The following is a 26310-nucleotide window of genomic DNA, read 5'->3' on the forward strand; positions in this document are numbered from 1 at the left end:
ATAGGTACGCCCCTGCTCTAAGCGCCGACTGACAAAAAAAGTATATCTATGACCCATACTTCTATTTTGTGTCTAATGCCATATTGACACAGCCAAAAGTAATTTGCACTCCACTTTATAGGGCGCAACTTGTATCACACAGCACATGGACACTCCATCTGAGTGATGTGCGGGACACTGCACATTACAATGCTCATTCTTGTGCGACGCTCACATGCAAATAGGACATGCTGCGATTTTTCAATCTCGCATTATCTGTGCAAGTGAATACTTGCTCATGTACACTAAAGGAATTTTTCTGGCATACAAAAAAAAGTTAAAGAAGAATTGAAAACTCACCTATCCTGGTGGCTCCCCGTCCAGCGCTGTAGCCCCTGTGCCCGCAGCACGGAGCATGCAGCATGTCCTATTGTGCTGCATATTACATGTGTAATGCGCACCAATATAGGCTACGGGGATTTAATATAAGCAGCAAATATCAATGCTACATGCGTATTTGTTGTGTACTGAGTATTTATGTCTGTGATAAATATGCGGGACATGTACGTTAATGTGAGTGAGCCCTAAATGAGCTTTTCTCCCCTAGAAGCATTACTTGTAGGAGAGAATGTGGTGCCTCCTGGGAGTACCATATGGGGTGTCTGTTGGTTTATGTAACAGACTCATAGGGATTCAATGTGCCGTCGTATAGAGTATATGAATGTGACAATGCTATGTGGATGCAGCATGGTGGCTTAGTGGTAAGTACAATTGCTTTGCAGCCAGAGGTGTAATTTGAAGCTTCTGGGCCCCAATGCAAAATCTGGAACACGGCCCCCAACTATAATGTTTTATTCATAGTACTGGGCTCCCTATATGGAGAAGAGAGGTTTTATGGGCCCCCTAAGGCTCCTGGGCCCGGATGCAACCGCATCTCCTGCATCCTCTATAGTTACACCTCTGCTTGCAGCGCTCAGGTCCAGAGTTCAAATCCCACCAAGGACAACGTCTGCATAGGGTTTGTATGTTCTCCCTCTGTGCATGTTTTCTTTGGGTACTCCTGTTTTCTTCTACACTGCCAAAACATATATTGATAGGTCAATATATATTGTGAGCCCCCAATAGGGACATAACTTAGTATGTAATGTAATTAATATGCATGTGCTATATTAATAAAGGTGATTGTAGTAAAATAATCTTTTTATGTATCATACATAAATGTAAGAATATGACTTTAAAGGGGTATTTCCATCACAGTCAGTTATGGCTGAGTAATGCTATGGCCACCCGTGACTGAGATTACAGAAACGCCCAAACCTAGAAGTGACTGCAAGTTATATAACTCCTGAGCTGTGAAAACAGCATAACTTGCTGCGCTCGCACTCTCTGTAACTCCTATTCACTTGTATGGAAGTTATAAAAACAGTGTAGATCGCCAGTTTGGCCGTTTCAGTAGTCCCAGCCACCAATTGCCGCAGAACTGAGCCAGGGTGAGGTCATAAGAACTCCCATCCGGTGACAGGTGCCGGTCTCAGATTTGTTTGCCTATACATGGATAGAAGGAACTTCAGTGACAGAGGTCACATGATTACGACACCACTAAGGTTCTGAAAGTCAGGAAGACTAGCTCAGTGTGTTGGGGCCGTGTATGAGGACTAAACCCTGCTGCCAGGTGATGTCATGGAGGCCATCTTAGACCATAGATTGGAGTGGTGTGTGTCGCAGCAGCAGGAGCTGCTTCACAGAGGCAGAGAGAAACAGACTCCAGACCAGTGTGTGGGCAACAGTAGCGCAAGACTATGCAGAGCCATGAAGGACGTGGCAGCAGCCCTTAGCAGAGACTCAGCAGAGATATTAGTGTGAGGGCCAGATGATCAAGGCGTCAAAATATTACAGACCATTGAAGAAGAGGGGGTTTCCCTTCCTGCAGGGGCATGGTCCCCAAAGAAGATGATGGCACTGGAGACTTATCGATGAAAACTTCAAGAAATGTAGGACAGGCCCAACTAATTTAGTGTGCGCACACTTGGTACAACGAATATAACAGATGAGCTTGGACTGAGGAAGTATCTCCCCAGGGACTGTGATATGGGGAATGCAAGAATTGGGATGATGCAGCGGGATGTTTTGTATTTAGTAAGATATTGGGAGTTATATAATGTTTGCCAGATGTGAGTTATAGGATGTTCACTGATATGATGTGAAGTGTAAAATGGTGTGACGAGGGACAGGGCACTTCAGGGATGGCGGCACTACCAGCATATACGAGATGATGCGAGATTAAAGTTATTCCTGATGATATTTGCATCTACGGTCCGTGTGAGCCCGCAGTTACGAGGAGCTTGTAAATTTTGTGACGTTCTCTGGCCCTTGTGGTGCATTAGGCCGCAAGGTTGACATGACATGGAGCTTCGGTAATACGGAGTAGAATGATGAGTATGAAGTTCCACAAGGACAGTAGTTAGTGATGATGGATGTAAATACAAGTATGAAGTGCCTTGTCCCACTGAGTAATCCCCTTATGTGTAATGGACATGGAGGGAAGAGATGCCGAGGGACGTAAAGGAGCTGCATCAGGCACCTATGCTGCAGTGATCCCACATGCGCAGAGTATGGAGACTGTTGTATGGAGACAGATCTTATAAGTGTGAAATTCTGGTTAATTACACGGAACCTTAAACATATTTGTACCCTCCCATGGAGTGGCACATCATTTAGTAAAGTTTGTTTTTTAGAAAATGTACTGCCTCTGCTTCTGTCTGTCACCGCCGCACCAAACATAACACCACCACCTGCTTCAGATATACCATGAATGTGTGAGATAGGAATACCTCTTTAAGGCGGTAATCTCAGACTATCACTTATTGTCAAACTGAAACAACTGGTCACAGGAAGTCAAAATACGTCCGCCTATAGTCATCAATGCTGAACAATTTTGCAATAAAATGAGCCTAGTGTGGCGCAGAGTGTAAGCTCTCGCCTACGACCTGAAGGTTGCAAGTTCGATCCCCACATGCGTGTAAGCTCTCGCCTACGACCTGAAGGTTGCAAGTTCGATCCCCACATGCGTCAGGTAGCCGGCTCAAGGTTGACTCAGCCTTCCATCTTTCTGAGGTCGGTAAAATGAGAACCCAGCTTGGTGGGGGGTAATTAAGTAATAATTACCTGAAAGCGCTGCGTAATAAGTTGGCGCTATACAAATACCAAGATTTATAAAATCGTGTGACCATTGGCCACCATAGATTTTTGGCTACAGGCAGCACAGGCCTGCTTGTCTTTACACTTGACCAGGGGCATAGCTAATGGCTTAGGGGCTCGGATGCAAAAATTTAGCGCAGGGTCCCCCTTACACCATACCCATACCTAAATCGTGCTGCACAAAGGTGTAACTTAAACGCTTCTAGGCCCCAATGCAAAATCTGTAATGGGGCCCCCAAATATAATGCTTTATTCATAGTACTGGACTCCCCATATGGGGAAGGGAGGCCTTATGGCTCCTGGGCCCAGATGCAACTGCATCCTCTGCATCCTCATTAATGCAATCCCACATACCATGTATGTAGTGGGCTTGGTAGCTAGTTTGTTCCCTATGCAAGAGGGGTCAACTGTTTTAACAGCTGACACCTGTTGCATATGCCAGGATCAAAGATAATTATTAACTATTTAGATGCCGTTATCAATTCTGACAGCAGTACTTGAATATCCCATCAGAAAGAGCTCACTCTGTCACCCAAGGAGCTCACCAAGAATGAGATGACAGGTGGCCGTTTGTAGGCTAATATATAATATGGAAGTTTTGCAGTATGTTGTATGAGTGATTGAGTGATCAAATGATCTCCAGTTTAAGTTCCCTGTGGGGACTAAAGAAAGTTAAAATAGGCAAAATAAAGTTTTCTGTACTTATTACAAAAAAAAAAATTTAAAAGTTTTTAGGAAATAAAAAAATCAAAACAAAAAAAATACATTTGGTGTCCATAAAAATCCAATCTATAAAAATAACAAATTATTTATAATGTATAGAGAATGCTGCCAGAAGAAAAATACACAATGCCATAATTGGAATAAAAAGCGATCAAAAAGTCATATGTGCCCCAAAATGAAAGTTACAGGTTATCCCACAAAAAACAATCCTCACACAGCTGGGAAAAAAAGTTATTGTGTGTGTGTGTGAATATATATATATGTGTATATTATACATTTTACACACACTTTTTTTTTAAAGATATCTTATTTTTTAGAAGTAGTGCAACAAAAAAAAACTATATAAGTTTGGTATTACCGTACTCATACTCATAGAATAAAGCATTTTTGATGCACCGTGTGCGCTGTAAAAACAAGACTGCCAAAGATGGTGCAACTGCTTTTTTTTCAATTTCATCCCACTTAGGCCTCATGTACATGGCTCGCACGGATTCCGCATGAGAATTTCCGCCGCAGATGACCTGCAAGCCATTGCGGAAAGTAAGTTAAAATGCTTGTAGACTATTGTGTATATCCATGCGGTTTTTCTGCATGGATGTAAGCAGATGCATAGCAGATCGCCCATGCGAAAGAAAAAAAAAAATGCAAGCCCAATGGTGCCTTTCCCCATCTCCCTGACTGGTCTCCAAGCAACCTGAGAAGTATCCGCCTACAAATCCGCAATGCATCCCCAATGTATTTGCGGATCAAACACTTCCATAAAAAACAATCGAGCCCGTCCACGCAGGATCCGTATTAAAATTGAGTATGCTGCGATCTATTTTCTGCTCGCAGAATCTTCAAATCAAATTCACATGTGTGCGTGGAGCTGAGGAAGTTCCATGCTTTCCTATGACTAGAACAGTGGATCTCCCATGGGGTGCCGATCGTGGATTCTGCAATTCAAATCTGCCAAATGTGCATGAGGCCTTAGAGATATGTAAAACTTTTTCAATATGTTACATGGCTCATTAAATGTTAACACTGAAAAATAGAATTAATCTCACAAAAAACAAGCCCTCATACGGCTGTGTTGACAGAAAAATAAACAAATTCATATTTTTTTCAAAGTGGGGAGGAAGAAGCAAAAAACTGACTGTGGTGTTAAGAGGTTGGGCTTTCTAAGGGGCCTTTCTTTCTGGAAATCGGAGCTGGTCAGAGATATACATACTTGTAAAAATAACATAATGATTAGAGATGAGCGAGCGTACTCGGCCACGCCCCTTTTTCGCCCGAGCGCCGCGATTTTCGAGTACTTCCGTACTCGGGCGAAACGATTCGGGGGCGCCGTGGGTGAGTGGGGGGGGGGGGGGGAGAGGGAGAGAGAGAGGGCTCCCCCCTGTTCCCCACTGCTACCCCCCGCTCCGCCACGCCTCCCCCCGCCCCCCGGCGCCCCCCGAATCTTTTCACCTGAGTACAGAAGTACTCGAAAATCGCAGTGCTCGATCGAGTAATTACTCGACACGAGTAGGTTCGCTCATCTCTAATAATGATCAAGTCTGCTAACATGGTAGAAGACTATTTTGGCAGAATTTTCCCTTTACTAGGTTCTTTCACTCAACTATCTCAATATTCTCTGTTTATGCCTTGTAGGAAACATACATTGGCCGCCTTTTCCACTAAGTGTGTGCAGGCATTCTTCATTCTATGCCAACAATAATAAGTATATTGATTCGTCTTTTAGATTCCTTTTTGCCCTACTTAATAGATACATTCTTGTCACATCCCTTCTTAGCAAAGTCTAACCACAGTTAATTCTGCACGTTTTTTGCACCCACTCTTTCATAAACCATGAGCAGTGGTTCCTTTACATGCCGCATGGAACTCCTGTGGTCGGCAGGGTGCCACCCCCTATGTTTTTGCAATGATCACATAGATGTGAGATATATCAACAATGGCAGTTAACCCTCATAGATGTCGGTGAATTAAGGCTGTGGTTTAAGGGTAAAGAAAAGTTCAGGAGTGTTTGATGGTAAGCAAGCAACACTTATAATGAGTAGATGTACTAAATCTGGGTTTACATAGATAGGCTAAGGTACTGTATACGGCTGGCCTCACATGGCTGTAACTCGTGGCATGCTGCGTGCACGAGCAATGTAATGCGTACTTGCTGCATGCTGCCAATCAGCATGCACTGGCTTGGCGAGTATATGTACGTAATAGATAGAACATGCTGAGATTTTTTTTTGCTCGCATATTTTGCGACATTCGTGTAAGTGGCAACATGGGAGCCTATGATAGATTGGTACAGCGCAAAACCTGCGTGCGTAATATGCTGTGACCACACGCTCCTGTGAGCCCAGCCTTAACGTCATTCATATAAATTTATTAAAATGACCATCTATACAAGTACTAAAACTACAACTAACCCTTTGCAATCCAATATTGGATTCAGGGTTTCCTAGGGGGCTTTCTCTTTCTGCCATTATACAATAGTGCCATCTGCTGGCTAGAGCCAGTACTACAGTATGGGACATGATGGAGAGGCCCCTGACAACAGAGTGGCCAGTAATATACAGTAAGAATACCCTGATGGACGTCTTCCGACATCGGAGCTGTACAGCCTTCAATCAGAATGTCTGAAGACATCAGACAGTGGATTGGAAAGGGTTAAGTGTTATAGAGCTACAAAATGAACAGCAAAACCAGGAACTTGTATAAGAATTTTCAAAAATCGTTCTAGCCCTTAATGGGTGGTTTCCATTATGACTATTGTGTATCTTTTTAAATAGGTTTATGATATTTCATAATAATAAAGAAGCTCAGCTGCTCGTATCATGCAGCCCGAGAGCCACACAGATAGCCCTGTCCATGCCCAGGGCCTGACAGGGACAAAGAGTGGGGATAGTCATTTGTCAGCACTGTGTAGAGGCCCCTCCACTGGCAGTGTCACAGCCAGGGAGGGGAGAGAGAGGCAAGGGTGCTTCAGGTTTCTTACCCAATAATTGGCCCCTAGTACAACGGGCTCTGCTTTATTTATGCCACTGTAGGGGAGGACATGTTTTTCGAACATCTTATACTCACTTATGTAAGGATGTCTACTTCCCTATGCAGTTTTATGAACAGCAGACTAAGAAAGGGAAGGGAACCAGTCAAAATTTTTGATTAGTAATCTTTTAGAATTACATGCTACTCATGAAAAATTCCAGGAAAATGAATTTCACAATAGTAATCTGTATTTTATTGAATCACAAATATCCAGGCTCAGATAACATGAACAATTGTATGTTATTATAGCCACTTGCTTAGTACCGAATGTTTCAATGCTCTTAAAACTTTTTCACTAGCATTTCTTCACAAAATGGCCAGCCCTTTCACAATTCGAGCTTTCCTGTATCGAAATTAGACCTATGACCCCGGAGTGCAATATAAAATCAATTGAGCAATATATGGTCGCTACTAATTTCTGCCACCCTTATGCAAATCCGGGCAGCTGCTAGCTTCCCTCTGCTCTCCCTGTCTGCTTTTGTCCAGCACTGAGAGGGTTAACCAGTTTTCTGCTCACCTGAAAAGGTTAATTAGTAGAGATGAGCGAGTACCAAAATGCTCGGGTGCTCGTTATACGAGTCAAGCTTTTCGTAATATTCGAGAGCTCTATTCGAGTAACGAACCCCATTGAAGTCAATGGGAGACCCAAGCATTTTTGTATTTGACCAGCCGAGCTTTTTTTATTATTATTATTATTATTCTCTCTCTCGCTCTCTCTCTCTTTCTCCCCCCAGCAAACCACATACTGCTGTGGACGTGCGGACGCTGGCATGTTACAGTAGGAAGTGGTAATGCAGTGAGGGGTCAAAACGGGGAGGGGTTGAACTCGGCGTGGTACTTGCTCAAGTAACGAGCACCATCGAGTATGCTAATACTCGAACGAGCATCAAGCTCGGACGAGCATGTTCGCTTAACTCTATTAATTAGGCATTACTCCCCTATTTAAGCTAAGCTGATGCACTTCCTGTTGAATTGGTGTTTGTTAGTTCCTCACACTCAGCCTTCTTTGGTAACTCTGTTCTGTCTCAGTTCTGCCTTGCTCTCTGAGTTCTGTGTTTGCAGTCTGAGTCTTGTCTGATCTGTGTCTTGTCTGACTCTCAGTGTTGGGTCTCTTTCAGACTTTCTGTTCTGTCTGTGCTGGTATTGTCACCAGCTGTGTTTCTGTATCCGTATATGTGTGCGTGTATACCTGTGCTGCCTGGTTCATTTACTATTTAGGATGAGTTAGGTCCTTGAGTTAGAGTGTGAGGCCGCCCTTATCGGGACGATCGCCCTGCTTGCAGGTAGGTATCTTGGGCTTAGTTGTCTGGTTAATGTAGGAACCGCGAGACAACGAGGACCCTTGAAGTTTGGCTCGCGGCTTAAGTGACTTGGCCGAATCACAAACTAATTCCTCATACTTTTATAGCAATTCCATCTGGTTAATTGTGCGGGTATGCTGCTGAGTGTTCTGGGTATTTGGGTCTATAATTCCTCTGTTGGTCCAAGGCTATGTAGTCCGTCTCTTGGTTCTGAGTTCTGTCTATGCCTTCTCAGTTCTGCCTGTACCCCTGTATATGAGTTCATTCTGAACACCTGTCTACAGTCCGTCTATCTGAGGAGTCAGCTACCGACCACTCAAGGACTGGCCTCAGCCTGGTGGGTTGGTCCAGTGGATCCACATTCTGTAAATTCGTAACAAGCAAGTTGTCTGTTGATCAGTTTCAGAGTGAAACTACAATAGAATGGGAAAATCAAGCTACTTCCAATGTGACCTGGTGAATGGTGCTAAATTAGCTGGAGTCAGTGTCTCAAAATCTGCCAACCTTGTGGGAAAAACAATGAAAAAAAACATCCAGCAAAAGATGATCCTGTAGACGTACACAACTCATCAATGATGAGCATCCCAGTAGGATCTCAAGAATCCTTCTGATGGTACACAGTCAGGCAAACCGTAACCCAATACAATTCTAGTGCTGTAACTAATGTGTCCAAATACATAACCCATCGTTTCTTAGCCCAGATAGGCTATAACAGTGGACAACCACTTTGAGTGCCATTGCTGTGGAAAAGAAATGCTTTCGGGACAGCTCTCTGACTGTGCACATAATATATATATTAGTGTATGTCAAGTGCAGTATTACCTAGATCCACTGCAATGGGGAGAGCACAGGACAGATCAATGAACACCAGATGGCATAGAAATAGGCAATCCAGGAAGAAACAACCAATCTTTAGAAAAAAGTGATCTGGTGCTCGTAGGGTAAGGTGCAGGTAGCTGTAGGAAAATGTACTTACTGCTGTGGTAAGTCTCTCTCCTGGAGACCTCCCATAATTGGCTGCCTAGAGAGAGATCTCCCACAACAGTAAGTACACTCTGCTACAGCTATGTGTACCTTACCCTAAGAACACCAGATCATTTTTTTCTAAAGATTGGATGCCATAACAATTGATTGCCATGAAATTAATTTTGGGGCTCAGCTGTGGTGTGAGTTGGGGAAATGATCTAGTTTTTACAGAGATCCATTGTGGAACATAGAGGTGACATTGCAACACTTCTGAATATTTAACTGATGATATGAAATAAACTTCCTTTTAATTTTAAAGGGGTTGTCCCGCGGCAGCAAGTGGGTCTATACACTTCTGTATGGCCATATTAATGCACTTTGTAATGTACATTGTGCATTAATTATGAGCCATACAGAAGTTATCAAAAGTTTTATACTTACCTGCTCCGTTGCTGGCGTCCTCGTCTCCATGGTGCCGACTAATTTTCGGCCTCCGATGGCCAAATTAGCCGCGCTTGCGCAGTCCGGGTCTTCTGCTGTCTTCAATGGGGCCGCTCGTGCAGAATGCCGGGTCCGTGTAGCTCCGCCCCGTCACGTGCCGATTCCAGCCAATCAGGAGGCTGGAATCGGCAATGGACCGCACAGAAGAGCTGCGGTCCACGGAGGGAGCAGACCCCGGCGGCCATCTTCAGCAGGTAAGTATGAAGACGCCGGACCACCGGGATTCAGGTAAGCACTCTCCGGTTTGTTTTTTTAACCCCTGCATCGGGCTTGTCTCGTGCCGAACGGGGGGGGGGGGGGGGGGGGGTAAAAAAAAAAAAAAAACGTTTCGGCGCGGGACAACCCCTTTAAGTTGCATCATGGAAAAGTCAGGTTTAACTTCTCCATTTTTAGTTCAGGATATGAGGAGTAGGTGGTTACATAAGGTGCTTTTTATTAGATCACTCCACCAATACAGTACGTCTATGAGCTCTGCAAGAAGGTTTTTGTTCTCTTAGTCAATTTGTAGTGTCTCAGAACATCCTTCTGGACCCCTCAAAATTGTCATACGTGTTTGTCGTGTAGGTGCACTGTGCAAAGCTGTCATGTCTAATTTTCTGTATGTGTGTTGCACAGCTGCAGCGTCTGAAGGGTTAACTATATTAAAATCATTGCTGTAAGTTTGGTGGTATTTTCGTTGTACCTATCTTGCTATGTCATGTGATATGTTGTGCATAAATCTATAAGTATGAGTGATTGGGTTCCAGAGAGAGTTCTGAGTCCGTCTTCAGGCTGCTGAGGAGCACCCATCTACCATCTGAGGGTTTGCTACCACAGAGGCGCATGAGGGCACCATCAGCTCTTATGTTGTTGAAGATGGAGGAAAAGGAGAGACCGCCAGACCGTATGTGAAGCGCATGGGAGTGAGCCTAAACGTTTTCCCCATAAAGTCCCATCACAAGAGAGAGCTGTAGTGAGTAATTAACCTTGCAAGTGACAAGAAGTGTATACAGTTGTAGAACCGTGCAGAAGTCTACTGAACCTCTGAAGATAATATTAGATTGTTTATTATTCCTATGTGTCCGTCTGAATTATAGATCACCGTATAGTGGTACACCCGTAACTGACACCCACGTGTGCTGAAGTCTATGAGAGCGGGGTGATCATTATAGCCATTCTATGGCCATTGACTTTTATGTCAAGTATTGCTGAATATGTACTAAGTTTTCCTGCACTGTAAACTCTGCATACTGAAGTCTGCTGTATTTCCAGGAAAAGTCTCTAGTAAAGTTTTACCGGGCCTCCACCATTCCGGAGGACGCGACGTACTATGTACTTGTCCAGTGTCAATAATGCATCATGTGTGAATGCCGGTGTATGGAACAGTGGCATTACAAACTGACAACTACCACCCCCATCATTGCCTGCCACTACAGCTAACAAGAAAAAGTTGTATATAGTTTACTCCTTGGCCGTGTGTACAATTTTTGGCAGTCATCAACAGGACCATATTTATACATATTTTATATTGCACGTTGTAATAATTGGCGTCACGTAAAAGGATGTATATAATTTACATAGTTGTACACTACAACAATAATTGGTGTCCCATGAACAGGATCTAACCTTGTTTGCCGATAAGTTAAATGGACTGTTGAAACTTTATTGGGCGCAACCAAGATGGCGCTTATCTTTATGACTCTCCCAAAGCTCACTCCTGCCAACAATTATCTGCCAAACACAATTGGCACCAAATAGCCAATGCCCTGGCCTGGCGCAAAGTGTGTGTGTGTAGGGGGGCTACCCCTACTTCATAGACTTGCTAGTGCCCACAGTGGGAGGAGCTAACTGCGGCTGTAGACTCCTGTGCCCAAAAGCATTACCGGCGGTAGAACAAGGAGTATGTCTGCTGCTATGGACGCAAACAGCCACATGATACACGGAGTACCTGCGGGTTACCCACCACCCGAACCCTGCTATTATTGGGGAGATGAACCGGATCTCGTGGAGCTCCTGAAGGAAATTACTCTGGGACCGACAAAAAATAAATTTATCGCTTCGGACCTTAAAATAATTGGCGTCACGTAACAGGATGTGTATATTTTACATAGTTGTACACTACACAGTCAATACACTAAAATACTAAACAGATGCAAACTCACAATTCAAAGTAAAAAGGGATGGCTTTGTAATAAAAGCATGGTAAATCTGAAGTCTAACTATCATTATTGCATCCTCAACTAAAAGATTTCTGCAAGTTTTGCATTTTCTGTTGCTCGAAAAGATATGTAACCTTCACTTCTGTATTGTAGGCTTTTTACTTTACTATATTTGAAAATTCGGAAAATTATGGCGGACCATTATGAATTAAAGGGTTGTTTCATGAAGACATCCCCTTTTCAAAAAGCAGCAAAAATGGATCTCAAACTCCAAACAAAAGAAAAAGCAGAAGAAAAGATAAAAACAGGAGAGAGACAGCGTGATATCTGGGTGTGATACTTCCAGAACAGTGAGAAAAATAGCTGAATATAGGTATGGACGCTCACCTGACTGGTGTTACAGTCTTGCAGGATGCAAGTACGGCACCCTCTACGGACGTCACCAATACGTCAGGTCAGATATAATTTATGTCCACAATGGACTAAAAGCAAGGCAATCGCCTCAATAAAGGTGTCCCCTCATCAGGAACCTGTCCCTAGATTGAGGATAGGAAAGAGGGTTAAAGAGAATAAGCTCCATGCAAAAAAATCAATACTCGCTGGAAATTAGCAGACAGGAGTTCACTGCCCAACCAAACGTTATAGACAGGACATAATTCAGACAGGGGTCAGGATTCAGGCGTCCAGCAACCCCATGAATGGAGGGATTAGGTGTCTGACAACCCATCAGCTGGAGAGAACAGACAAGATAGGACTGGGTCAGATGTCCGACAACCCTTCGGATGGAGTGAACAAACAAGACAGGACTCAGGCATCCGACAACCAATCAGATGGATGGTACCAGCAAGACAGGGCTCAAACATGGACAAAACCGGATCCTGAAAACAAAAGCAGGATCTAGAAAACAGCATGAAGTCAGCAAAATAACTGTTGCCGATGTATACATCAATGATGGCTGACTAGGGGAAACACCTCCCTGTCAGCAAATCAGGCCATATAGTCTAGATGCTACATCTAGCAGATGACTGCCCCAGATCTTTTGTGGTGAACAGCATAGTCACGCATATACTGTAGGACAAACAGCTGGAATACAAACCACTAGCACTTCTGCCTCAAAGCTTCATCGAAAAAAAGATGGCCATCAGTCCACAGAACTGGTCAGCAGTAAATAAGGGGCGAGATATGGACCTTCTTGTTCATCCAACAACAATCTCCCACAACCTCCCCATATGCACTCTCCCATAGAGATATGGCAAAAAATAAATTGGCAGCTATACAGTAAGACACCTTCCTAATTTGTTACATCTGCTAATAGTAATATTAGGGTAAAGTTTTAGCTTTAAACTCCAACTGCAAGATGGAGCTCAAAACTGATGTATATTATGAGAAATGGCGCTTCAGATTTCCAGTTACACAAGCTACAGCATTAATATTAACTATTTGCTTTCGAACCGCTATACTTTAAACAATAAGCATTGACAATGACATTTGTCCTGACAATCTACACATTTGTACTGTTCCTACAAAAATACCTCCAAATATATGAAAATAGTCACAATTACGACACAAATACTTGGCAGTCAGCGCTTAAGGACTGAACAGCAGACTTCTTGGTCATCTGTGTTGGAACAGCCTTGTGATTTGCTTCCACAACGTGAAGCAACAGTTGTTTTCCTTAATCGTCATTAGTAAAAAGTCTGAAAATTCATGGTCTTTGAACACAATCTTGTCGTAGACATAAGAACCCAAAAATGCCCCAAATAAAGGTTTGTTAAAAGGGGAAAAAAATAGAGGGTGTCTTGTTTTGTAGTGGAAAGTTACGTTTTTGGGCCACCCTACTCTAGATGGTTCCAGACTCCTCTGACAGTGAATTATGTCGATATAGAACAAAAGTATCTGGCATGTTGAAATCCATGTCTGATCCTCTTTACTCCTGAGATGTGCCATGATGGGACAGGTGGGAGGGCTCCATACACATTACATTGTATCCACTACCTTTAATCTCAATAGGCAGCAAAGAGAGCGAGCCAATGCTAAGTGCACACTCACACTCGCACCTAAGGCCAACGGTCTATTTCTGTTGTTTGTTGCTGAACAATGAAAATGTGAAAATGCTGATTCGAACAGTGCCGGACAGACCTCATTCACTATAATGGGGTCCTCCGGCTTCCAGCATGCTGGCCCGCAGCATGCTGCACTAGTTTGTCTGGGATTTTGTTTTGTAGCTGCGCTGGAAGTATGGATGTGAAAGGAGACATACCCTTCTGCATGAAAAACTCATCCTTATCAATATCAATGATAACACTTTTCATCTAGGTATGAATATTGCATTTAGTGCATGGTGTATGGTCTTTTTTGCTGGTTTGGCATCACAACTTTTTTCAAGAGATATTTTTTTTAAGATGAAAATATTTGATATCCTAAATATTGCTATTTTATATCATTCTGATGAGAACAGTGGCAATACAATACTCTGATACAGGGGCAACACCGGGGCATGTCTTCTTGGAGCTGGGTATCAGCAATGACAAGCCAACTTTCTTTAGTACTTTGGCAAGTGTATTTAGTTTCAGGATTAGGACAGTGAGGTAAATCTTTGCACCAGGTGAAGGTAGAGTAGCTCTAACTAAGAACTCTCTGAGGTGTCAATATTTGTCCTATTGCAAATATTTTATGTCCGAGCCACATGCCAAACACCTCGTACAGATTGGACGCAATAGTTGTCCTAATAGGACAGATATACACAAAATTTTGAACCATGGAGAACAAAACTCTTTTATAGAGAAACTAAAAAGTGGGGAAAGGGAATACCTAACCCTATCATATTGACACAAGGAAACCCTACCTAAAAGTGGGACAATCACTCTTATGAGGATGGCCAAACTTCTAGAGTCTGGGGACAACCTTCGCTATTCCTAAGTCAAAAAAGACAAAGACAACATTGAATGATATTTAGAATAAAGGGCCAAATGGTCGAAGCAATTAAATATGACCAGCAGTCATGAATTAGTATCATGTGTGTAATTATGCATATACACACTAAAACATAGGCCTGGATAGCCAACTTCCAAAAGCCCATGTGGAAATTAATAAGTCAGCACCACAAAAACCCTATTAAAATCTAATCTAATTAGAGATGAGCGAACGTACTCGGATAAGCACTACTCGTCCGAGTAATGTGCTTTATCCGAGTACCTCTCTGCTCGTCCTGAAAGATTCGGGACGCGCTGCGGAGCGGGGAGCTGCAGGGGAGAGCGGGGAGGAACGGAGGGGAGATCTTTCTCTCCTTCTCTCCCGCCCGCTCTGCCCCGCTCCCCGCTGCGACTCACCTGTCAGCAGCGGAGCGCCCCGAATCTTTCAAGACGAGTACAGCGGTACTCGGATAAAGCACATTACTCGGACGAGTAGTGCTTATCCGAGTACGTTTGCTCATCTCTAAATCTAATGCCACCCTGACATGTTTCGCCGTGCGGCGTTCTCAGAGGGAACTGGTTGTTGTTCTATTTAGTGTAGAAAAGCAGCAATTTGTATAGAGTGCGTGTTGCTGCATCAAACGGAAGTGGGAACTATTGGGAAGGCCAAAATGTATAGAAAGGTGCAGAGGTCTCTCCCCTTGACTGCATCTGAATGAGTGGTGACTCCATGACGCCTCCAGAAAACTGTGTCTGGCATACACTGTAAGTGCAGAAGCAGAGGTGTAACTTGAAGCTTCTGGGCCTCAATGCAAAATCTGTAACAGGGCCGCCAACTATAATGCTTTATTCATAGTACTGGGCTCCCTATATGGGGAAGAGAGGCCTTATGGGCCCCCTAAGGTTCCTGGGCTCGGGTGCAACCGCATCCCCTGCACCCTCTATAGTTACGCCCCTGTGCAGAAGATTGGAATTGTTCCATAGGGGAGTGTGGGGAGTCCATTTGGCAGCTTCATAGGGTATCAGATGGAGAGCGATATTTTGGATCTTGAGAGTACATTTCTATATTGTTAAAGACACAGTGTATATTTTTGGTAACTCCGTTAGCTCCATTTTTTCCTGAAAACTGTGTCGTGCAATAATCGCCCGCAACATTATGATGAGTTTTCCCCTTTTAAGGTTTCTTGCCGGATGTCTATTAAACCAGAATATGTAAAAATCTGGCACCTACCATTCATACTGTATAATTTTAGTTCATTGTAGTGGGATAGGTGTGTAAAATGCTCAATGTACATAGCTCTAGTAAATGTTTAATGCACTGTATGCAGATATGAGTTGAGTAATTTGGACCAACCGGTACATGTGAAACCAAAAAAAGGAAGCATGTAATCACTGTACCGCTGCCAGTTTTCCATCCGCAAGCCTCCATTAAAAACATAAAACATGTATGAGGGACATATTTTACAAACCATCTAACAAAGTCAAGTCTGTATGCAAAAGCTGGAATATGTCACAGAAGTCCAGAGTACTTGCGATGTCGTGAACTCCATGTGTGGAGTTCTTTGGAGTTCATTGTCCGTATCTAGAATTAACATTCAGAATTGTTGTGGTTTTGAAAATGAGGAAGAAGTAAAGTTAGCGACAGTTACTTAGTGTTGGTATTAATGGGTGTAAAACTTTACAGAGTCTGTCAGTTGAAAGGTGTCATGTACGATATATACTATAATGCCCTTCTATGTGGTGTACTATCACACAGTGCACAAATATGCATGAGTGTCTGATTATAAGCACTGTACAGCATTGTTCCCAAAGAACAGTGCTAAAGTGTCAAGCATTGGCCAAGTAAGAGTGATCTAAATAACAGTCACATATAAACTTCCCTTAACTATACATTAGAAAAATAATATACTGTACAATGCCTGGATAGCAGTGCCAAACTATACAGTGCTTAAATAATACCCAGAAACAGTCACAAAGTAACAGCTCTACTAGGTGTGTGTAAAGGCCCGTGTAAACAGGACGAGTGTCGGGCAAACGATGTCCGACACTCGTCCCCACACATACTCGCTCCCGTGCTGCTACAGCAGGCCAGGACGGCTGGGGGAGATTTTTCTCCTCTCGCTCCCCCGCCCCTCTCCATTTACTTAAAACAGCGGCGGTTCAGTACTGAACGGCTGCTGTTTACACTGAACGATCATCATTCCGAATTTTATGCAGCTTAAAATCCTGAACGACGATCGTTCAGTGTAAACAGCAGCTGTTCAGTACTGGAGAGGGGTGGGGGAGAGCGAGCCAGCGATACTCTCTCCTGTGCAGCAGCATGGGAGCGAGGACACACAGGGACGAGTGTCGGGCATTGTTTGCCCGACATTTGTCCCATGTAAATGGACCTTAAAGAGTGACCTCTGGGTTTCTCATACATTTGTATTATTCTTCCTCACCATTTTCCTGCAAGTTTATGTGGTATATTGTGCTGTGTCTAAGGCTCCTTGGGCAGCGTGTGGCGCAAGAGCAAAATGTAATTGTTCTCAGTAAGAGAAACCACGTAATCTTGTAGATATGATACCTTTTAATGCCTAACAAAAATACATGACATTCTAGCAAGCCTTCGGACCTCCCCATTTTGCTCTACCGGCTAACACAGTACCAAACCTTTTTGTTGTTTTACCACGCAAGTCACACCATCATGTGTGGAGTTAGAGAGAGACCGGCGAGGAAGACAGTTGTCTTTCATATCCCTCCTAAAGGGCAACATCCTCTTCCGAGGTGACACCAGTGAATCTCTGTGGGATTATTAAAGGGAATCTGTCACCATCTTTTTTTTGTAGTCCTCACTGAGGGTAGCATAAGGTAGTGCCTGTCACACTGATTACAATTATATGTCTGCTGTATGTGTCTTTAACATCAGGAGCCCTAGGCTTGGGATTGGCCGGCAGGTGTTGCAGTCCTTGGGCGGTCAATGGCTTACCTGAATTTGGCGATACAGAGTCTTGCATGGGGAACTTGGCATCTACGTCATACGCCCAGTTTATCAACGGTTTCTCTGCTACTGTCTTTTTCTTCCGCTCTGCATAACTGGTGTACCTTCTGGCTCTCATCCCCGTGAGAAATACCATAATGCACATCCATAATGAATTTTTCAAGTTGAACTTTTATTGTGACACTTGGATTCTCTCTAGGGGCTGGGGTGGAACACTCAGTGGAGCACAAGCGGTGGTCCCCTCCTCCCTAATTCCTCAGTCTTAGGCTCCTCACAGTATGCCAGCTTGTTTTCTCTCATTGGCTAGCTTACATACTCCCTCTGCACAAGGCAGGCATCACCCTCACTATGTAGTATATATATTATATGTATGTAAAGCAAATGCAGGCGCTATAAGTGACTTCCTACCTGCCACACATGCTTGGGTGAGTCCTACCGTCTTGCTCATTTGCAGGAGTAATGCAAACGATGCTCCATGAATTGCCAAAAGGAGTTTTCTGTGACTAATTTATCAAATAGAGCCTGCTGATATTTCTGTTGCATCGGTTGTGTTGTGCTTATTTATGATTGAAACTGATCAAATTCAAGACTCAAACCCTGGTATTTTCATGGAAGCCATAGGAAGGTGTTTTGTTATAACTGTTGAAATAAAATTTACAAGCCACAATGCACCGGCCTGGCCCTCTTACTGAAGTACTAGCTAGAGCTAGGGCCCACAGAGTACAGTTACATCAGAGAGACCAATGTCAGTCCACTGGCTTGATCCCAGAATGCCAGGTAGGCCCACCTTCTAGGGATAGCCATGCCCATCTGGAACTGGTGCCTGTGACCACATCTTGTACAACTACATCTATCAGACACTCCAAAAAACTGGCCCTGGCTTTCATTTGTAAAGGCCATGATCATTTTCAAATGGATACTGGAGAACCTTGACAGACGCCAATGACTTTAACGGTCCATTATGGCCCTGGTCTTTTTAAAGGCAAGAATACTGCTATAGACATGCACTTTTCTTGGAGTCAAAAATCTGATGAGCAATCAGATGGGACTCCTAAATGCAAGTCAGATTAGAGATTTACATATATTTTGGACAATAAAACACAGTTTTTAGCAAGCAAATTCTTGCTAAAAAGTCCCTGGGTCTCATAGTCTGCGGTCAGGAATAGCCTGAGAGAGACTGAATCCTCTATTGTGCTTGAATGTCAAGAAAGCCTATGAGACAGATGCTGGCGAGATCCCTAGGTGACCAGCGACAGAGAAGAAAAATGAATCATGGGAGCCAGTAGTAACTGTCAGACATTTACTTCCTGTCCCACAAACTGAAAGCAGAAGTACCGAGCACACTCAGCAAGAGAAAGACTGCAGACAGTTACTACAAATATGCTTCACTTCTGGTTGGAGAACACTTTAATTTAAGAAATGTTGCTAAATACAACAGAATTATAGAATTTCAGTTTGAAGTAGAACTGAATAGAGACATGTTAGAATCACAGTAGGACCCACATGGCAATGTAAAACTCAATCTAGCTTCTGGAATGTTTTTCTAATCTAAAACTGCAAAATTATGCCACTATGGATTACACATGAAAAAAATAAAGGCCTGGCATTTTTAGAATAGTTAAAGGGATCTGTCGTTACAAAAAAGCCCCCAAAAACGTATCTATTCTTCCCCAGACTGTCTTCTTACCGCTTCTTCTGCTCACCGATCTTCTGGCTCTTCCAATTTCCACCGGTCACCTCACCGCAAGCCGGCCAGATCCTCTTCTTTCTGTTATGGAGCATCCATTCTCGGCATTCTTCTTCCTGCAGGTCAGTGTAGGTTACGCCACTAGTGATGTAGCGTTCACTGCCTAGCAGGAAATGCCGAGCTATTCCCGAGACTGCACAGGTGCACTGTCTCGCAATGAGTGTTCATATGCTATTGTCCCAAGACAGTCTCGGCAATAGCTTGTGCAGAGAAGAGAATGCCGGCAATGTAGGCTTCGTCACAGGAAGAAGAGGATCCAGCTGGCTGGAGGTGATGTGACCAAGGGGACTGGAGAAGTCAGAAGAAGATTGGCGGGGAGAAGATTCGGTAAAAAGCCTGACGATGGAGGAATAGGTAAGTATTAATTTTTTTTTTATGACAGAACCCCTTTAAAGGGGCTGTCTGAATTATACCATCTCTGGAAAACTCCTTCCCAGTGTACTAACATAACAAATAGATAAACGATCGGTCGCTGGGTTCTGTTATTGATTGTAGCTCCTGTGATGTCCTGTAAACCGGACAGGATTGCAGTAGTCAACTGAGACCGGAGCTGTGGACAGAGCGCTGTCCCCAGACTCAGCGGGAGCAGGGAGAGGTGAGTATATGACAGTGTGTTATGTTGGTGCATGGGAAAGAGGTTGTCTAGAGATGGTAGAACTCAGACAACTCCTTTAATGAGGATCGTTTGCAGCAGATCAGCTGCAGGAGATGTCAAAAATGTAGAAATGTTCTTTTAATTTTCTTTTGGGAAAAAACAGATCTCTTTTTGCCCAATAGAAATTATTATGAAGAAATGCAAATACTAATGGATTACTGATACAACTACACAGCACCCTGTTGAGAAGGGGACTGACAACACAGTTAGTTGTTGGCTCCTTCATACATTTCTAGAAGAAATAACAGAAGAATGGAACAATGCAGAGCTCTAAGAAAAGAGACTCTAGAATTGGTATTACATGCGTAATACAAACATTTACAGATTAGGAGATCAGACATGTCCTCTAGAGAAAGCTGCTTTGTGCCATCTGATCTCTCTTTTACCCCCTACATCCAATCTCTGGCTCGAACATGTCAGCTGCACCTCAAGAACATCGCAAGAATCCACTCTTTTCTCACTGTGAACACGTTAAAAAACGCTTACTGTTGCCCTCATCCACTCTCAGCTCGATTACTACAACTCGTTGCTGATCGGCCTCCCCTGCACCAGACTCTACCCTCTCCAGTCCATCCTGAATGCGGCAGCCAAGCTCATCTTCCTGTCCAGCCACTACTCGGACGCCTCTGCCCTGTGCCAGTCACTGCACTGGCTACCCGTCAAATACAGAATACAATTTAGACTCGCTACCTTCATCCACAAAGCCCTCCACAGTACAGTGCCCCCCTATATCACCTCCCTCATCTCAATCCATCAACCAGCTCGGGCTCTCCGCTCTGCTAACAAAACCAGACTGAGCGCCCCTTTAGTTCGAACTTCTCATTCCCGCCTCCAAGACTTCTCCAGAGCAGCACCGGTCCTCTGGAACGCACTACCAAAGGCTACCCGGGCAATTCAGGACTCGCAGAACTTCAGGCGTGCTCTAAAAACGCACCTCTTCAGGGAGGCATACCACATTCCCTAAACAAACCCCTCTGTACGCTGCCTGATAACATGACCTGCTGACTGCAATCCCTGCTAGCCGTCATAAACCGCTCCTGTAGTCATACTGATCCTGCCGTCACACGGCTAAATGTCTGACCATTGTCTGTGTATAACACCGCTCACTCTCCACCTCGCCATACCGTGCACATCTCCAGCCCCTTTACCTTCTGTATCACCCCATTACTTGTAGTATGTAAGCTCGTTGGAGCAGGACCCTCACCCCTATTGTTTCCATCAATTGATTACTATGTAACCGTGGTTCTGTAATTTTTGTACTTTTGTCTTTCTGTATCCCCCCTGTCTATGTAAGCGCTGCGGAATATGTTGGCGCTATACAAATAAAGATTATTATTATTATTCATGTTGGAGTGCACCCCTGTATGATGGGTTTATTTTAGCAAGACAGTTCAAATACACTTTTAGAGCAGAAAATTATTTTACTTTAGTTTCAAGCATTGAACACACAAACACCAGAAAGATGAGACCTTCTAGAAAGTGTGTAATGATTATATAACACAGAGGCCTCTAAATATACTTACTGACAAATATGGATGAGTCAGAAACTATAAAATGGACTTCAACTTTAGAGACATAGAACATTTATGGAAGAATAAGCACATGTGGTCAGTCTAGTCTGTCATTATATTATTTCCTTTTTATTCCTCTTTTAAGATATATATATATATGCTTTTCCTACTACTCTTTCACTAAAGTCATATTTTCTGATATTGCTTTCGATCCCCCCAACTAATCTTAGATTGTGCCCCCATGTTCCGGTGTTTAATTTCTTCCTTTAAGAAGAAAAGGTCCTCTAAGTCTCTCCTAAGTTTTCCTCTTAAGACCTTCACCATTCCTTAACCCAGTCTTTGGACTTGTTCTATTTTACCAATGTTTTTCTGTAGGTGAGATCTCCAGAAATAAAGCAGGATCACAATCCCTCTCTTTCTATTAGTTATACCTCTCGTTATTCAGCCGAGCCACGTGAGAATTTTGGTCTTTCTAAGATAAGGCAAGATCCTGTTGATGAAGTCCCCTTGTGCTGAGCAGTCATACTGACAAGACAACCTGACTTTACGTAATGGCACATTGCATGATGACACAACTAAGCGTCGAAAGATCTCAGAGGATAAAACTCAGCTATAAGTACTGTAATGTGTTCTACATCAATTAGATATTAGAGGACACATTGACAAGGGCATTACATTGTATGCAAGTCGGCACAAGATCTTTGGTCTTACCTTTCAACTGGGCTCAAGTAATGTTCAAAAATGTTTGTTTCTACAAATTCTTTTGGCGCTAAGCTGTCCTTCACCAGGCAAAGAGGGATTCAGTTTGCAGCCACAGCCCTTTATTAATACACCCAAGAGGCAGAGTAACATTTTGGCACCAACCCTGCATCCAAGACACATGTGCTACCAGTTCCTCTACCCATACTCATGATCCAATGTTCCAATTGGTAAACCTCAGAAATCGGGTGGCTTTGGTCTGCAGGAGATCAGCTGAACTAGACCTGTGCATGAAATCCTATTAACTATAAAGTATATGCAGAAACTAGCAAAAATATCAAAGTGACTCGGATAACCAATGTACATGCCAGCTGTTGCGGTGGTTCTGGGATTGATGCCATGGTGCAGTTTTTGCAGGTGGTTCTCCATCTTCTGGCCCTGGTGGGTGTGCTATTAGGTGAGACATGCTTAGCCGCACCTGAGGGCAATTGTCACGGCTATTTTAGTCTGGCTAATTGTAAACAGAATTGCCGTTGAATCTTCTGTCTAGCTCTGACTGTGGTCTCAGTCAGAGCTTGGTCCTGGAGCTATCATTTGCCTGCTGCATCGCCAGGCTATGTTTGTGTTTCTTATGTTATTCCCCTGTCCCACGTAGGGTTAACTAAGGACTGAGGTACAAGGTCAGGTACGTCCTTGTCAGGGTGAATTGCTTGTGTGTAGGCAGGTTCCCGGCCCTGAGGTTATTAAGATAGGGAAAGAGTTTTTGTTTTGACACAGTTTGTGTGTTTGTGTGTGAGATCTGCAGGTTAAGGTTCCAGCACGTCCTTGGTGGAGGTGACACATTCAACGGCCATACTTACTCGGTAGGATCTGTGTTTACATCTGAGATGGATTCCATCGAGGTTTTCTCAAATCAGATAAAGCTGCTGACAAGTGATGTTGCTGAGCATAAAAAACGGCATCTAACTTTGGCGGCTCCAGGAAAGGAGCCTAAAATTGACCTACCTGACAGATTCTCTGGAAACAGGCAGGAATTTATTTTCTTTAGAGAGTCTTGCAGGCTTCTTTTTAGGTTACGTCCTGTTTCCTTGGGTGACAAGTCGCAGAAGGTGGGCATTGTTATTTCCAGGCTGCAGAGGGCTCCTCAGGCATGGGCTTTTTCCTTGCCTCCCTCCTCTGAGGCCTTATCCTCTGCGGATAGTTTTTTCTGTGCCCTCGGTTTAGTTTATGATGATCCTGATAGGGTGTCACTGGCAGCGGGAAAGATCAGAGGTTTGCATCAGGGAGACTCTCCTGTTGAGGATTTCTGTGCTGAATTCTGCCGTTGGGCGACAGAAACTCAGTGGAATGTCCCTGCTTTGTGAAGCCAGTTTTACTGTGGTCTGGCTAATAATATTAAAGACCTATTGGTTGCCTATCCGATGCCTCACAGCCATGATAATGCCATTTCCTTGGTCATCAGAGTTGGCCATCGGATTAGAGAAAGGCAAAGTGAGCTGTCTGCTATTTTTTATCTTTCATGCCTATTGCTGGGGAGGAACTTGCCAACTGGGTTCATTAGTTGGCAACATCAGGAGGCGGGAGAAGTGGCAGTCTAAAGGGCGATGCTTTGCATACAGTCATACTAGTCGTTTGGTTCAGAATGTCCTTTAATCAGCCTCGGCAGGAGGAATTAGGGGGCCTGAAGGTGGGAGGGAAGGTCCCTTAAGGGCCACTGATTGCTTGGGTGGCATCCTCCAGGCTGGTTCTACCCGCTAAGATCCTTCTTGGGGGACGGTAGCAAACAAATCACAGTTTTTCCTAATTGTGGAGCTGGTATTAACCTAATCCATCATGAGACGGTCAAATGCTTGGGCTTGGAGGTAAAACCTCTGGATCCACCTATTTCTGTGTCCGCCATTGACACCTCTTCATTATCAGTGCTTAAGATTTTGTGTTCCGGATATATGTTTAAAGATCGGATTATTCCATACCAAGATCATCACTCTATATGTCATGGAAACCCTTCCAACACAGGTAGCCTTAGGCCTACTTTGGTTGTGTTTGCATAATGCTGTGGTGGATTAGGAGAAGGGAGACATCTCTAAATGGAGTCCATACTGTAATTCCATTTGTATCTCTTGAAAGGGTGTCTTCAGTGCAAGTTGAGGAGTTATTGGAATATATTGCAGACTTCGCTGATGTTTTTGCTCTAGAGAGGGCAGATAAGTTACCACTTCACAAGGAGGGGGATTGCGCTATTGAACTTGCTACAGACTGTAAACTTCCAAAAAGCCGTATGTTCAATCTAACTATGCCCAAGAGACAGTCTATGAAAGTTTATATCTGGGACAATTTGAAAAAGGAGCACATATGTCCCTCAAATTCCCCACTGGTGGTCGGGTTTCTCTTTGTCAAGAAAAAGGATGGAGGTTTGCGGCCCTGCATTGATTTCAGAGAGCTACACAAAATCACCAAGCGTAATCCATATCCATTGCCTTTCATTCCCGATCTGTTTTCACAGTTGAATGGCGCCAACTGTTTTTCAAAGTTGGATCTACGAGGGGCATGTACTTTGATTCGGGTTAAGGAGAGGGACAAATGGAAAACCGCCTTTAACACCTCTGAAGGGCATTACGACAACTTGGTGATGCCGTTTGGTTTAACAAAGGCTCCTGCAGTTTTCCAGTCCTTTAGCAATGCGGTCCTCTATAAATTTATATACCTCGACAATATTCTTATCTTTTCATTGGATTTTGATTCACATATTTCTCATGTTTGTCGAGTCCTCCGGGCATTGCGCAATTATAATTTGTTTGCAAAATAGGAAAAGTGTGTTTTTTCCATACAAGAGATCACATTTCTGCGCATTAGGCATCTCTGTGAAACTCCCCCAGCAGAAACGTGGTTGGATCCCATGCTACCCCCAGGGGAGGAGATGGTAGAGTCCTGTCAAGGCCTTATCCACCCTGCTATCTTTTCGGCTGTGGGCCCACTTCTCAGATGCTACACTGGAACTATCATTTGCCTGCTGCATTGCAAATCTAAGTTTGTGTTTCTTATGTTATTCCCCTGTCCCATGTAGGGTTAACTAAGGACCGAGGTACAAGGTCAGGTACGTCCTTGTCAGGGCGAATTGCCTGCATCTAGTCAGCTCCCCGTCCCTGAGGTTATTTAGATAGGAAAAGAGTTCACATGTTTTAGTTTATTATTGTTTTGACACAGTTTATGTGTTTGTGTGCAAGATCTGCGGGTTATGGTTCCAGCACGTCCTGGGTGGACGTTACACCAGCCACCATCTAAATTATATTTGAGACAAAATCACTGCATCCTGAACTTTTGTCATTCAGCAACTGCTTTTAAATCTGACTCATCCATGGGCTGATCCCATTATAATCATCACTGCTACAAAGAAGGGATTGTTGCTATGAATGGAGCCACTTCCTGAAGTTAATATTGTACAGTTCTAGTTAACATGGACTTTGATATGATATATTTACTCGAAGAGGACACAAGTTGATTGTATGAGAGCAAAGCACAAAACACATTAGATTAAAAGTGGCCCATATGCCTTTTCTTACAATTTTAGACACAAATATGCACAAAGTGACATGTTTGCATGTGAAGGCCGACAACACGACATACTTAACATTTCGATCAATGAACATAAGCAGTATGCCTTGAACATACATTAGCTATCGCCAACAATACTTTTATATTTTCATACGATTATTAAAACTGTCTAATATCCATGGGCAGATTAAAGTTTTTTTTTGCCAAGCTTTAAACATAGTCCTATGCACAGGATGAGGATCAAGTAGCTCATCGGTGAGGCCCTGACTGCAGGGACCACAACTGATCACATGAACGGTAGCCTTCTGTTTTTATTGTTGAAACAGAGCCACAGTAGCGCATGTCCACTGGCACTCTATGCAACTCTATGGGAATCTCAGAGATAGTCATTCGCAGTTTTCGACTATCTGCAGGGTCTAAA

General features: G+C 43.6%; 1 protein-coding gene across 2 annotated transcripts in view; it reads right to left on the bottom strand.

The window, feature by feature from the left end:
* INPP5D (inositol polyphosphate-5-phosphatase D) overlaps positions 1-26310 on the bottom strand; it is a 111246-nt gene that overhangs the window by 77989 nt on the left and 6947 nt on the right. The gene's annotated exons all lie outside the window — the stretch shown is intronic.

Source organism: Eleutherodactylus coqui, chromosome 1 (assembly GCF_035609145.1).
Source record: "Eleutherodactylus coqui strain aEleCoq1 chromosome 1, aEleCoq1.hap1, whole genome shotgun sequence".
NCBI lineage: Eukaryota > Metazoa > Chordata > Amphibia > Anura > Eleutherodactylidae > Eleutherodactylus > Eleutherodactylus coqui.